A 13,353-nucleotide genomic window follows, 5' to 3' on the forward strand; every position below is an offset into this window, starting at 1 on the left:
TGGGAGGGACATCAGCTCTGGAGTAAGTTTTCCATCAACTAGTTTCCACCCTAATGCAGTAGGTTCAGGTAAGTTAGGATATGCACAGCATGCTTGCAACCACACCATTGCTTGGTAATGTGATCGCTGGATATGGTAGCGGAGGGCATCACTTGTTGGAGGAAGAGAGGACAATGAACGCGAACGAGTGAAGTATACGACTCTTGCCTTATCAACACCATCCACCTCCTCTCGACTATATATTCTGCACAGAAATTTCTCTGCAGCTGTTATTGTTTCTTGATGAAGTTCACCTCTTCCCAGATCTTTCAGCAGTTGATGGTGTTGCTGGAAGATCTTCCATGCAGTCTTCTCACTGTGCCCAGCTATGTAGGAAACTGAATCACAGCCTGTTAGGGCATGAAAGGCAAGCAGTGATTCCAATGCAGATGATACATCAGGTAAGTCATTGATGATCTCATGTATTGGAATGTACTTTGGTTTCAGTGCTGTTCCACATTTCATCCAGAGGTTGGTGCATGGCATTGTATTGAAATGTGCCAACAGTAGCACAAGTATATCTGTGCCCCGTGCTGACACAACTACATCCTGTGATTCACTATGAAGGTAATGAAGTATGAGACGTGTATCAGCTTCTTCATGTTTCGCTTTGAGACTAGAAACATCTATTGATGGATTTGTACACTGGACCTCATCTTCATCATCAAATCCTTCAGCAACTACAATGATTTTTTTCTTGTGGCACCTTTTCAATCAGTTGCTGGGAAAGAAACCTGGCAAGATCAGCTTTGTTTTGTGGGAGTACCAGAAAGTTTTTTCCAGTTGATGGGCAAAGGCACAGTTCGGTCTTCAAGTTTTTTTTACGTGTCTGCAACACATGTCTGCACTTTGATAAAATCCCAATGAATCTTTAACAAGCACCAGCTGATAAACAGAGCCATATCTAATACATCCTGACCTTCACTGATCCAGTAAAAACCACTGGAGAGATTTTGCAGAAAGTCAGCTCTAATTTGACCATAGGTGGCAAATCTACAGGCGTTCAAATGCTATCTTCGCATTTTGGAACATCGCAACATATCACAATGCTGCTGATTGTTCTGATGCAATGTTATAAATAACAACCCAAACAACAATTCTAACAACCCAAACAACAATTTTAACAGCATGTAATTTGTGAAGTGAAAAAAATTGCAGGATGATCATGCTGGAATATAATAAAGAAAATACGTTATCGGGCTGACGAGGAAATTTTGGTACCAACTTTAAAATGCAAATTTGAACAACAAAGAGTCAAAATTGAGCTTGGTAACAAGCATTTTTGAATTCAGCAAACTTGAATTCGGTTAAAAAAAACTTGTTACCAACTTTTAACAAGAAATGCCTCAACCTTTCTTATCAGGTGTCTTTTCAGATTTTCTGTCCTGTCTCGATCATGGTATTTCACAGACCAGTTTTAAAACAGAATTGTTCATCAAGCTTGTCAAAATGTCAGCTTGACAGGTTCGAATACACTGGAGCAGCAAATAATCCTTTTATCACAATGGAGGCACCACCAACAACCTGTCTCTCTCGTGTGATCTAATATCGATATTCATTTTATACGATGCAGTGGAAACAAACTGACACAAATAAAAACCTGCGAAGCATGAAAAAAAAGGCATAACGTCATGCACACCTTCAACAGGTTTTGTCATCACCTGCAGGTACAACTCAAACTCCACAGGGTCTGTTAAAGAAAGTGCGTTGGTTGCATCACTGCCATCCAAAAGCACTGTGACGTGGCCAGGGGCGGACTGACGGTATTCTGGGCCCTCTGGTTAACAGTGTTATTTACAAAAGCTGTTGCGGAATACAAGAACATACATGACAGTCCAAAGTATCAATGAATGTCAAATATGTAATAAATATATGCGACCAGGTCAGAAATCCTGTTTCAAGGGAGAACACTCTTGTATCAATGCAGGTGTAAACGTCACCGAACCGAATATGACGTCACAAAGTTGTTGACCCGTGCGGCTGCAAGCGGCCATGGAGAATTCACAAGTTGATGGCTGAGAAAGCTGTTGCCATAGTAGCTAATCAAATGAAGTTGTTAAGGTATTGTTTCTTTATTCCTGACATGTATGTTAACAGTTAGCATTATGTTAACCAGTACGGGCCCGTAGGTGAGTGCCAGTATGTGCAGCCCTCTCTCGCCCCCTCTCTCTCTCTCTCGCCCCCCTCTCTCCCCCCCTCTATCCCCCTAGTCTCGCCCTTCTTCTCTCCCCCTCCTCTCTCGCCTCCACTCTCATCCCCCCTCTCCCGTTCCCCCTCTCTCGCCCCCCCACTCCCTCCCCCCATCTCTTGCCCCCTCTCTATCCCCCCTAGTCTCGCCCTTCCTCTCTCCCCCCTCCTCTCTCGCCCCCACTCTCATCCCCCCTCTCCCGTCCCCCTCTCTCGCAGATATTGGTCGACAGATAAATGGCCGTAACTTGGGAACTGCTCGTCCGATTAATATCAAACCTCGAAAAGGCACATCCGCAGGTCCCCAGCAATATTCCTGGCAAGTTTCAATCAGATCGGACCGTCAATCATGCAAAATAAATAAAAATAATAAATAAATAAATAAATAAATAAGCATTAATTGTGACGTCATTCGTGATGTCATAGCACCGTGTCTTGTCATTGGTCGACAGATAAATGGCCGTAACTTGGGAACCGCTTGTCCGATTGATATCAAACCTCGAAAAGGCACATCAGTGGGTCCCCGGCAATATTCCTGGCAAGTTTCAATCCGATCGGATGGGTGATCGTCCGGTTATTAATAATTTGGGAAAAAATTGGCATGATAAGGTGAGAAGGTGGAACCACACCTTAAACTGCCATATATACACGTTTTCAACACTGAAAAAGCAGTAAAATGGCCGTAACTTGGGAACCGCTTGTCCGATTGATATCAAACCTCGAAAAGGCACATCGGCGGGGCCCCGGCAATATTCCTGGCAAGTTTCAATCAGATCGGACTGGCGGTCGTCGAGAAACGGCAGTCGCAGACAGACACACACAAACACACACAGAGATTGCTGGAATTATAGATAGATATACAATAGCAATTAATTTGATGTTTTTGGGCCTTGCTGTGTTTTACAGCATTCCACATTAAAGGTAAATGTAGCTACTTCCATGATGTGATGATGGAATAGAAGAACTTCTGCAAGACAAACTGTATAATAAGTCTGGCATTAATTAGGAGTACGTACTAATTAGTATGGAGTGCATTATTGGAGTGGAATGATGTAATTGTTTTCGACTGCTCTGGGCTGATCGGTGTAGTCAAGACAGATATGCACTAAACGAGTTGACCGTCATGTTTCAGTAATAATGTGACAAAAGTTATGAATGTACTTGCAGGGTACCCGTCACTAACGGCCTCGTCGACGTCTCACTTCAACTGAGTGTGTATTGGCAGAAACAGGAACTCAGTGTAAATATTCAGTGTGCAGATATCGCAGTCGATGGAGCTGGTAACCTTGGCAACCTCGTTCCATTCCACCAGCGAAGATTTCCAATCCATGCTTGTACCTCCGAAGTACTACTTGGGAGTGAGAGTGATATTATGAAAGCTTGGCTGTGAAACTAATTTCGGCATGTTTTGGGCCTACCGCCTGACGGAAGATCACCAAAGTTCTTTCAACCGACCACCTACAGGCACCTATCCCTCTCCACATCGCTTCTTCAGTCCCCCAACTTGCCGCCTCTCTCTATACTCCCCATAGCTTTCCTTTCGGCAATTTCCATTCATTATTTCTCACAGCATTTCACTCTGGTTTCCCATTCGATGATCCACAGATCAGTCATTTCAATTTCAGTTTTCAATATCAGTTTTGATTCGTCATTACAACTTGTTCACTTACCTTGGCAGTGATATTCATGTCTCTGCGGGCTGTGAGTCAGAGGTCAATAGACGTCTGGGTCGGGCCAGGGGAGTCATGGATTCTCTGGATCATGGGGTGTGGCGCTGCCGGCACCTGTGCGGGAGGACGAAAGTCCGAGTCTTCAGGTCCTTGGTGCTTCCAGTCTTGCTCTATGGATGTGAGACTTGGACTCTGACCAAGGATCTAAGACGGAAACTTAACTACTTTGGTACCAGGTCTCTTCAGAGAATGCTTGGCTCTTGCTGGTCGAAATTTGTGTCCAACAAGCGGTTGCTGAGAGAAATTCAAATGAGATTTGTTACCTGCATAGTCCGTGAGCATCAGCTGCGGCTGTATGGACATGCGGCTCGTTTTCCTGACGCTGATCCTGTTCACCAGATTCTCTCAGCGAGGGAGTCTCGTGAGTGGAGGAGGCTAATGGGCTGACCACGTCCCTCGTGGTTGCAGCAGGTTGATCGGTATCTCAAGGAGATGGGGATGTGCCAGGCATCTGCCTGGGGGATGGCCAGACCGAGGCCCCTGGAGTACCGGCGGCGAGTGGATGCAGTGACGTGCTGCTCTGGAACAAGCTCCCATACCTGACAACTTGTGATGTGACGTGAATGGTGCACGAAAAACGTCATCAAAAATTATTTTTAGGGGAATATTTTTTGATTTTGTAAAGGGTGTAGAGGGGTCCAAAGTGGTTTAATGGTCTTAAAAGGTCAAAAAGGGGTCCAAAGTGTTTTAAGGGGCTTAATGGTCATAAATAATGGGGTTGAAAGCGTTTGAAGGGTCTAAGAATCTTAAATGGGTCTAAATGTCTGAAGGGGTCTAAGGGCGAAAGAGCAAAAGCGGTCTTCGGTATTCAAATGGTCTGAAATTGTCCAAAGGGTCTTAAAAGGTCTATAGGTCTGAAAAGTGTCGAAAGAGTCGAAGATGGTCCAAATGTCTTAAAAGGGTCTAAATGGGTATTAAAGGGTCTAAGGGGTGTCAAGGGTCTAATGGGGTCTTCAGGCTGTACAGGGTATAAAGGAGTAAAGCTGCAGTAAATAAATTGCCTCGTGTTAGTAGATAAATTAACTCTTTGGTGCAACACGGCAAAATGACCAAATGCCAAATGACCTCCTCATGACTGTTTAAACCACCTATTTCGGGCATCGTGGTTAAAAATCTGATTGTAGAAATTTTTGTGGTGAATTAACTTTGGGAGCTCAAAGCAGTAAGGTCACAAACAAAAAAACATTTCGGTTTGATACGTATTATATATAGAGATGGATGAACAACTGATTTTCCTGTTGCATCCTCTTCTTCCGCTTCTCAGGAAGGTGGCGTAACTTTTTTTTTTCTTCCGTCGACCAGCTTACAGTGAGATATCTCGGCAAAGCCATGGCTAATAGAGAAATTCTCAATCATAACCTCATTCAAGTTTTCGGGAAAGCTCACCCAGAAACATCCAAAAAGTCCTTTTACAGCTCGTTTTAATATGTAATTAAAAAGGTCATTACATAACGGTTCTGGAAACACCTCCGAACCCCCTGTAAGTGTAAAACTCAATAACATTTGGATACACACCCACCCACACCAAACTTCAAGCTCCAACCCCCACGCGTTACGAACATCATTTTTGGATGGCCCCTCAGATAAGACATCGTTAAGAGGTCAGAGATATTGATAATATTGTAAGAAATTAAATATATCTCACCTGTGATTGTGACCAGAAACCATTTGAAAATCAAAAAACATTAATGGTTGCAATGGTTACCGGCTCCACCCTAACTACGATATCTCATCCCTGAATTTTTACACTGAATTCCCATTTCTACCAAAAAATTCTACGACCAACACTCCAAAAAATTCTACTACCAACACTCCAAAAAATTATACTACCAACACTCCAAAAAATTATACTACCAACACTCCAAAAAATTTATCACTCAATGCACCGGACTATTCTGGAGACCATTACCCAGGCATCAACTGAGCCCAAAGTGCGATTCCGGCCCTTTCGGCCCATTTTCTTAAAATTGTTATTAAAAAGTATATTAAATGCGTTGGGCAAAGATTAAGTCGCAAATGATGGTATGAAACTAGCCTCACTCTTGTGAGGTGTTCTGGTTTCTTTTTCTGATGTGATGAAAATTTTACCAAATTTCAAAACTATCTGTCGTCCGTGCAATCACTCACCTGAGAGTTGTATGGATGAACTCCCACGGGGTATGTTCACAATTCAAACTTGTTTTAACAGTATACGTTATTTTAAAATGACTTTTTACGATGATTGAACGAAAATCCATTTCTCCTGATATATTAACATCATTCAATTCCCCTATCTCAATTTCATTAAGATTACCTTTATATGCATTTTCTTCAAGATTACTAACCCCATATTCTACATCTTTTAGATTATTTATATAAAAACACAATTTTATCTCGATTATTCCTTCGAGTTGTATCTTCTCTTTCTAATGCTTCATTCATAAGAGTTTTTGATCTTTTCATTTGAATTTGTTTCATTGCCTTCTCCAGTTTTGGATATATTGCTAAAAGGAGATGGGAAACTTTTGTTAAGGTTATTCGAAATAAAGGAGAATAATTAAGTGATGTTTTTGAAGAAAACAAAGAAGCTTTCCCACAAAAACAAATTGTTGAGTTATAATTATTATTCATTCTCATTCTTATCCAATAATTATTATTGTTGTGGGCCGGGGATCGGTGGTGATAAACGACCAGTCGGTGGAGCAGTAGAGCCGTCTCCCACCGAACACCTGGAATTTAGGTCGTGACTCTTGGATAACTCCAAAGGTCACGGGTTCTTTCGCGGTCCGTGGACGCCAATATCTTCACCGCGTGGGGTAGGGTTAATTGCCGAATTTCAACATACCGAAGTACCCACGCAGTCGAGCTACCGGGGAAACCCACATCCTCGATGGACCTTGGGCGGAACGGACAGTTTACCGAGCCCGATGCTGGTGTAAACCGAGCGGGGATTACCAAGATCCATTCGTCCAAATGAACAATTTACGGCCCAAACGGCCTTACTAGTTCTCAATACGCACCTGGCTAGGCCAATGAAGGAAAGCACAGTAAACGAGCTGGTACATCTAACAGGGGTTTATTTATAACAATAATCGGGGAGGGGGGACACAGAGCAGAGTCATCCGAATAAGAAAATGTAATTTACAAGGAAAGGAAATCACTTACACAATTTCTACTTACAGACGGGGCCCACAGACACGGACACACACACACACACACACACACACACACACACACACACACACACACGCACGTGCACGCACACACGCGCACACACACACGCACACACACGAAACTGGACCCCGTGGGTCTATTTCGGTCCTCAGCCGGGCCACCTGTCCCGCCTCGTGCGGTCACACCGACTCCAAAAACCACCACCGTGGGTCTCAAACCCACGACCCGAAGTCCCCGGCCCATGACCCTGGCTGCTCGAGCACCACCACACTGTTCCGTCACCACCACCACAGTGAGCCACAGCAAAGGACCGCAGACCGCAATCCTGCAGAATCCTCGTCGACAACCACTCTGCCATTGTCACGATCCACCGGTCTCCGAACCCTGCTCTTCACAACCACTCTCGCGACCACCGACCACCCCTCTATCTCTCGAGGTGGGAGGGGCCTCCTCTCCTTGCCACTCGCCTCCTGATTGGACGGTGGGTTGTCAGGCGACTCGTGGCGGCCTCCCGATTGTCTGAAGGAAACACTCTCTGCTCCACCTCGGAGCGGAGCTTCGACCCGAGGCGACGGAGGCTCCGCCCACGTCCTCAGCCAAAAACACGTGGGCAATGGCGACCGGGGTGAGTACGGGACGTTGGGTTGTTGTTGTTGAAAAGGATGTAGTTGTAGCAGATGGATAAAAACTTAACTTAAAAATCGTTCGTAGCGCACACATGAAATTCTCATTAGGCAGAAGGAGGGATTCTAACTATAAACACATACTTATCGAAATAACTAAGCTTAGGGACTGCTGTCTGTCTGTGTGCACAAGGTTTCCAAATCTGCAACATTATAACTGTCTTGATACAATTTTACCTCTTTCAAATATTTTTCAATATCTTCTTTAGCTTCTGAAGTGATGGAATGAAATTCATGTTTTGTTTGTTCATAAGTTTTAACCATATTTATTTAGTAAAATATTTTTATTTTGAACGGAAAAGTATCTATAAATTACCACAACATTTTCATCAAGATTTTTTTTTAAGTATAGTTATGCGATATAAATATGGTGAATATAACGCATTGTGATGTCTGTAATATTAATATTCTTTAAAAAAAATTATAGTATACACCTTCAAAGACAAAAACATAAAAGATCTGTTGAAGGAATATCTTTAAAATATATGCATTGTGATACATGTGGTATTGATATTCTTAAAGGAAATTATAAGAGACACCTTCAAACACAAAAACACAAGAAGAATGAAGAGGGGGTACTTGTATACTCTATTGAAGAACAAACACCAACATCAATCATTGAGGTAATTCTTATGGTTAAACCAAGAATCGAAATTCTAATTTTAAAAATATTGAGCCAAATCAATACTTTTAAGTTTTACATGGGAGTAAAAATTAAAATGGCAAGAGAAAGTGGTGAAGAAACTTCCTACATGAGAACAAACCCTTACTTTATCACATCGTTCCAAGATTTCTGAGATTGTGATGTATATGATGAACTTCTGCGATATGAACAAAATGTTAATGACAATGTGGAAGGTAGTGGATTCATTATTGAAAAAATAATCTTTTTGGATATACACATCTTAAAATCAGACCCTCTTCATGCTTCTTCCTACATTAATTTACCAAGAGAGATAAAGCTTAAATAGGTGGTTGTTAATATTCAAAGCAATGATTATAAATGCTTTCTTTGGTTTGTTCTTGCTCACCTACATCCTCCACAATGGAAACCAGAAAGAGTATCTCATTATAAGAAATATGAGAAAACACTAAATATTAAAGATTTAAAGTTTCGAATCTCTGACAGATATTGCTAAATTTGGGAAAATGAATAATCTATCTGTTAATGTATATGGATTAATGAATACAAACAAAGTTCAGATATTAAAAATTTCAAACAACTATAACAATGATGAAAAACACATTGACCTTCTCTATTTTGCTTCAAAAGAAAAATCACATTATGCTTTCATCAAAAATTTATCAAGATTAAGTAAATCACAACTAAACAACAGAAAATGTGAAACATATCCTTGCAAGAGATGTCTCAATACCTTTCACAGAAAATAACAAATGGATCAACATTTGAAATATTGAAGCAATCATAAATCCATCCATCCATTGGGACCATACTCTGCACAGTGTCAATGCTGCCAAAGCAGCATATACCCCCGTTGGCACTTTACTACTCATTTATTTATCAAAAAATTATGTGAGCCCAATAATAACACCATTATCTGTATTAATCTGTAATTCTGTTTCTTCCAAAAGCAAACAATATGTATCAACTTCTTCACTCTCTCCTCTTTCAATGTATAGGGAAGAATCCACTCGATTAGACTTTATAGTTTCCTTTTGAGCACTCAGGTCAATTGCATAGATTGTATACAGACTTTTAAATGCTGTCATATCCAAAATGGGTTCTTTATTTCCATTACTTTCACACACCTTTTGGAAAGACTTGTATGCTTCAGCATAATCATTTTTTCCCAATTAATTTCCAATCTATCTCGTGGATAAAATGTTCCATCTCGAGAAACGCGAAGTTGTTTCACCTTAGCATTATCACTCAACGCATTTATTCTTATCAGTAGCAGTATCACCATCTGTTTTTAAAAATGAGCCACAGGTATGGCTTTCCTTTCAGAACACCCTCATTCCACGTGTAAGTGGTTTGGTTCAGTTTATCGTGTTGACATCTTCTTTTAAGGTATGATACATTGAGTGGCTTCTTTGAGTTAAGTCTTCTATTCAACATCTCTTCTGTTTTAAGATTAGGAATATATTCACTAATATACCAACTAATTTCATCAATTACAACTTTATTCTCTCTCTATCGAGTGCAGCCTGTGGCTGCTGGTTGCATCATTGGTTGGGACGCAGCTCTGCCACTGATGCAGTGTCCCCCTTACCAGTAGACTGGTGCTCATTTTGCCGACCTCGGGGGGATGACAGGCTGCGTCAACCTCCTGGTGTATTTCAATTCAGTGGCCAACGGGACTTGAACTCAGGACCCTAGAATCCCAAGCTGCCACCCTAACCACTAAGCCAACACCAGGCTACAAATTTATTCTGATCACCAAAAGCATTACCAACACCAAAAAGCAATCTATTTTCATTATCATTCCTTTGTATGAAGTTTGTTGTGTAAAATATGTTGTTTTGCTCAAGGCAAGGTGAAGTACACACTAATTGATGTAAAACATGCATTTTGGCATTAGAACAGTGATTTGGAACAAAAAACAACGTTGTTACAACAAGCTGATTTGTTTAAAACGCTTGAATGGGCAAACAACGTTTTTGCATGAAAATAAAAAGGTTTATTGTGTAAAATGTGTTTTGCTTCGTACAAGCTAAAATACACACCATTTGATGAAAAACTCACGTTTCTTCTTTAGAATAGTGATTTGCAACAAAAAACGGGATCAGAACAGGACAATGTTTTGTTAAAAACGTTTATATTCGGCAAATAAGACCGTTTTTTGTGATTATAGTTTATTGTATAAAATATGTTATTTTGCTTAGTGCAAGCTAAAATACACACTACTTGATGAAAAACGTGTTTCTGCATTAGATTGTTATTTGGACAAATAAAAGGGTCAGTACAAGACAATGTTTTGTTAAAAACGTTTATATTAGGCAAATAAGACCGTTTTTGCATGAATAAAGTTTCTTGTGTTAAATGTGTTATTTTGCCCAGTACAAGCTAAAATACACACCGTTTCATGAAATCCATGCATTTCTTCATTGGAATAGTGATATGGAACAAAATATGGTGTCAGAACAAGCTAATGTGTGAAAAACCCTTGTGTTAACAAAATATGAACGTTTTTGCATTGATAAGTTTTCTTGTATAAAATGTGTTGTTTTGCTTCGTACAAGCAAAAATACACACAATTTCATGAAATACACGCATTTCTGCATTCGAAAAGTGTTTTGGTACAAAACTGGGGTCAGAACAAGTCAATGTTTTGTTACAAGCATTTGTATTACTAGTACATGCCCGGACGTGCAAAAACAAACAAAAAAAACCTTTCAAACCGCGAGCCAGAAACAAACACACAGGCCGTTCCTTCGCTCTCGCGTGCCCGTACGTACGTGGCCGTACGTACAAACCAAAAAAATTAAAAAAAACTTTCAAACCGCGAGCCAGAAACAATCACACAGGCCGTTCCTTCGCTCTCGTAACCGACGACTGGATTGGTGCATTGTGTTTATGGGACATTTTCGCAAAAGCGGGTCAGGTAACGGTAAAGACTGTCCGATAATTTTTATCAAGCATATACTGCCCAGTCAGTGCAGAGGCCTTATGGTGATCCTGCATTGCTGACATCAGTTGAACATTTTTCTAGGCCTAAAAGGGGTTCAAGCACTATTTCGAGAATATCAAAGAAAGTTGATTTTGGAGTTTGTTCTTTACCGTTACCTGACCCGCTTTTGTGAAAATGTCCCTTATCTATAAATGCACATAAGAAATAGAGAAATTATTAGAATACATTGTCATCACCATCCGGAAGTAGTGCGTGCCCGTACGGAATGTTCACATGCATTCCACGAATTATCGCTTGCATTGAAATAACAACTGCTGTGATACTGACACACACAGAGTTAATTAAAATCAAGTTTACCTCCCTGTCTTTGCTTGCCATGACATTCGCTGCCATTGACCATTGCCGCTCCTACGCCACGGTAACTAAGGCACCAATCCCCATCGTAACCGGAACGGCACGTGACGTCATCGTCGGCCGGCTGTGTACCGGCCTACGCGAAGTTAAGTCCTCACTGTCCGGAAGTTCGCATATCGCAGTTACGATTATTCGCACTTTTGTTTTAATGGCCAATTATTCAATGAGCGCCAATGTATTTTGCCTTTTCGCAATGTAATCGCAAGGAAAAACACAAAGAGAAGAAAGAGAGAGAAAAAAACGTACGTGCAAAAAATAAAAATAAAAATATTAACTTTCAAACAACCACACTGTCTGTTCCTTCGCTCTCGTAAACGACGACTGGATTGGGGCATTGTATTTATCTATAAATGTGCATAACAAATCGAGAAATTATTGGAATACACTAAGTCATCACTATCTGCAAGTCCATACGTTGTAACCCGTAATGGGTAACGCGGCTGTGGTTCTCTTCTCCCATCAGCCACGCCTACGCAGCAACATGTCTTGTCATTGGTTGGTAAATAAATGGCCGCAGCAACGTGTCTTGTCATTGGTTGGTAAATAAATGGCCATAACTTGGGAAGCACTTGCCCGATTAATATCAATCCTTGAAAAGGCACATACTCAGGTCCCCAGCAATATACCTGGCAAGTTTCAATTAGATCGGACCAGTGGTTGTCGAGAAACAGCGGTCACACACACACACACACACACACACACACACACACACACACACACACACAGATTGCTGGAAATATAGATAGATGCAAACAAGACCGTTTGCATGAATGAAGTTTATTGTGTAAAATGGGTTGTTTTGCTTTGTTCAAGCTAAAATTCACAAAATTTGATGTAAAACATGTGTTTCTACATTAGATTAATGATTTGGAACAAAAAACGTTGTCAGAAGATAGTGTGTGAAAAACACTTGTATCAGGCAAATCATCCTGTTTTTATTCCTGTTGTTGGCTTTATGGCTGGAGTGGTGGGTTTGGAATCCTCTGGTTCCTGAGTTCAAATCCTGCTTGTCTGTTTAAATATCAGCCTGTCATCCTTCTGAGGTTTGCAAAATGAGTACCAGCTTGCTGGGATGATTGAGTCATTTGTGTATCCTGTGTTGGAGTGGTGACCTGTCCAGGATTGTGCCCAATAGCCCAGGAGACTGCTTTGGCAGCAATGATGCTCTGCACAGAGTATGGTCCTGATGGATGGGATTCCTTTGTTGTTGAAATCTAATTTTAAGTCCGTACAGAACTTTATCGTAATCACAAAATCCAAATATACATTTAAGGGAAACTGCCACAGTAAAACTATTTTTTGTTTTTGTATCATCATTATACATTGCCTTTCTTTGACTCGAATCAGGGTCTGTGTTTGTTCCCGGTGCCATATCAGAAATAAAACCTGTACCAACTCCCTTTCCCATTCTATCACGAAATGAATATAACATAAATTTCATCATTTCAGATGTAGCAGAGACACAATCAACCGCTTCAACTTATTGTGTTCCAATATACAAACGAACACTATCAAACATTTTCCCGAATAAATCATTTACGAGTGTAGCGTTTG

The 13,353-nt window shown here is 40.9% G+C and overlaps 1 protein-coding gene across 1 annotated transcript in view; it reads left to right on the top strand.

Annotated features, from left to right (window-relative positions):
• LOC147017753 (GTP-binding protein GEM-like) overlaps positions 1-13,353 on the top strand; it is a 61,971-nt gene that overhangs the window by 19,180 nt on the left and 29,438 nt on the right. The gene's annotated exons all lie outside the window — the stretch shown is intronic.

This window comes from Eptatretus burgeri, chromosome 11 (assembly GCF_056783735.1).
Source record: "Eptatretus burgeri isolate ZD-2024b chromosome 11, Ebu_testis_v1, whole genome shotgun sequence".
Lineage (NCBI taxonomy): Eukaryota > Metazoa > Chordata > Myxini > Myxiniformes > Myxinidae > Eptatretus > Eptatretus burgeri.